Here is a 3194-nt window from a genome sequence, read left to right on the forward strand (position 1 = left end):
TGCCGCTGCTCGTGCTCCTTCTTGGGAGTTCATTTTAAAGCACACTTTTGCTTTGCAAATGTGTGAGCCCTTGGTTAATTAGAGCGAGTGTGGAATGTTAGAGACAGAGAGAGAGAGCAAGAAAATCCTGAACCTAACAGCAACCGATTTCTAGATCATACCTTTACACTCTTGCACATAATCACTGAACCGGGCAATCTATTCAGTCCCTTCATCTTATAGATGAGGAAGCTGAGGCTCAAGGAGCGGTGCTGATGCCAGTTCAGAGGCAGAGCCAGGCAACATCCAAGTGTCCTCACTCTTCCGTCCTCTCCCCGACACGCCGGCTCCCTCCCATCCATGGGCGCAGTGACTTGTTTATGAGGACTTCAGGTTCTCTGTCGTATTTATTCCCTCACCGTGGGAACACCACCAGGAGAGGCAGCAGAACGTGAGGCTGACCTTGGAGTCAACCAGGCCTGGGGTGACACCACAGTGTGCACGACCGCGTGATCCAGGCCCCCCGCCCCCACCCCGTGTAGTTGTCCCTCTATAAACAGGGTGGGTGCCTAATAATTCCCACCTCAGAGGGTGTTGGGAGGATTACACAACACAATGTAAAAAGCATGTGGATGTTGATGGGAACATAGAAATGCTCCTGATTTTCTCCTCTCCCTCATCTATTGCGCTCAAAAATAAATTTAAGAAAAAAAAATTTTTTGAGGAAGATTAGCCCTGAGCTAACACCTGCTGCCAATCCTCCTCTTTTTGCTGAGGAAGAGGGGCCCTTAGCTAATATCTGTGCCCATCTTCCTCTACTTCATACATGGCATGCCTGCCATAGCATGGCTTGACAAGTGATGCATAGGTCCTTGCCTGGGATCCGAACCTGTGAACCCTGGGCCGCCGAAGAGGAACATGTGCACTTAACCACTGTGCCACTGGGCTGGGCCCTAAAAACTTTTTAAAGTTTTTTTGTTGTTGTTTTGTGTTTGTTTGCTTATCTGTTCTTCGTCAAACCCACCCTCTCTCGGAGCACCCGCCAAGGTGTGACACCGGCCAGGACACCGGCCTGGGGGGCAGTGGGGGAGGCTGGTCTTGGCAGCTGTATGGGTTTGTGTGCTGTTCAGTTTTTTCTTTCAAATTTGTTCTCAGGCCCCTGTTATTCACCTGAGGGCAGTGAATATCCAGTCCCCGTCCCCAAAAGGCAAAATCCTGAGGGAAAACAAGGTGCCAGAAGGAGGTGGCACCCAGGGCACAGGGAGAGGGTGGAGGACGCTGCTGAGGAGGGCCTACGTCCAGGAGGAGCAGCTGGCAGCACTTGGGCCTGTCTCAGCAATGCTCTCTTTGCCGCGTGCCCTGGGAATCTAGGTTGTCAGGATGTGGTGACAATGGATGCACTGTTCCAGAAGGCCGGGCCTGCCTGGCCGCTACCTCCCGAGGCCTAAACAGATGCTGCTCCTCCAGTGCAAACACCACATTTCCCGACAGGGTGAGGGTGCCCCCGCAGAGGTTCCCGTGGACACAGGGCCCCAGCAGGCTGCAGGGCTCCTCACTGACCTGGTACCCAGGCCTGGCTTGGTGACTGATAGGTTGTTGGGTGAAACACTAAAATGGAAGCCCTCCTGCAGCGGAACTCTGGAGCTTCCCGCTCCCGCCCTTGAACTGGCCTGCAGGCCTCCCGCTGCCCCACCCTGAGATGAGGGCCCAGTCCTGGCTGCTCACAGGCTTCTTCCTGTCCTGGCCTCTGTACATCCTGTCCCCACCTGAGGGACATGTCCTACTTCTGTCTGCTTAGCCTGGTAGCACACATCTGGCTGCATATTTGCATTACCTGGGAACCTTTTAAAATATACTGATGCCCTGGCCCCCTCCCAGAACAACAAAATCAGAATCTCTAGGGGTGAGGCCTGGGGACCTACCAAATGATTCTAATGTGCAGCCAGGGTTGAGCCATCAGATCATTCCTACCCATCTAGGAGGCCTAGCTGAAGTCCCATTCCTCCAGGAAGCCCTCCTGAACTTACCCTGTGCAGGTAGCCCTCCTCCTCTGAGCGTCTGGGGGCCATATGAGGAGCACAGTCACTGGGCCCTGATGGCAGCCTGCTTTGTGTCAGATGGTAGATAGGAAGCAGAATCCAGTTGTATATCCTTGGTCAAGCTATTGAACCTCTCTGAGACTCAGTTTCTTCATCTGCAAAATGGGCATTAATAACAGTACCTATCTCACAGGCTTATACAAGATGCTTCCACTGACCAATTCCGATCTCAAGCCCTCTGCCCGCCACCATGGCTCCTCTGTTCCCAAAACCACAGGTTCCCACAAGCCAGCGAGTAGACTGGTACCCAGGGACCTCCATCCTTGTCTCCACCCACTTTCCCCTTCATCCTGCGTGCTGGGAGCAGCTCCTCGGCAAGTCACATCCCTCCTCACACTTCCTTTGGAAAGACTCCTGAGCCTCCAAATTTGACCTTGCAGGTGGCCGTGAGAAACAATGAAGGGCAGGACACCACCCCGAACGGCCTCCCACCCTCCTCGAGGTAGTTCCCTTCCATAGGATCCCTTCTAGCCGGACAGCCAGAGCCTGCCCTGGCTAAGGGTGGCCCAGGGGGCTGCACTGGACATTCGCGTGGGGCTTTCACTGGTTAGAAGGCGTTTCTACAGCTTATGATAAGCGATCCTTGTGAGATGGGTTCTTTTCTCCATCCGCCAGATGACTTGCCCAAGATCAGGGTTAGCAGGTTCTAGGGCTAGAGTTGAGGCTATCAAGAATTGGAAGCAATATAAAGGTCCAAAAATAGGGAATGGCCAAACTCATTAGAGTTCTTCCGTATTGTGGAATACTAGGTAACTATTAAAGTCATATCTTCAAATAGTTTTAATATCATGGGCAAAGGTCCCTAATGGGTTAAATGGGAAAAGCAGGACATCGAGTTTGATCTCTGCTTTGTGACGGAGATGTAGTTATTGGCATATATACAAATATAGATTGCAGATGTATTTGCAAAGCACCAAAAGGATTTCTAAGTTGCTCCTGGTCCTCCCCGCCGTAAATCAGGCCCCTCCTCTGAGCCCCGCCCTCTCCAAGCTCTCGTGGATGAAGGTGGGGAAGAGAAGCATGCAGATCGAGCCCTGTATTCCGGGCCTCGTCTGTGACAGTCATTCCGTGAAAAACGGCACCAAGGGGAAGAATAATCCAAGGACTGATGGTTGG

Source organism: Equus caballus, chromosome 1 (genome assembly GCF_041296265.1).
Source record: "Equus caballus isolate H_3958 breed thoroughbred chromosome 1, TB-T2T, whole genome shotgun sequence".
In the NCBI taxonomy this organism is placed as follows: Eukaryota; Metazoa; Chordata; class Mammalia; order Perissodactyla; family Equidae; genus Equus; species Equus caballus.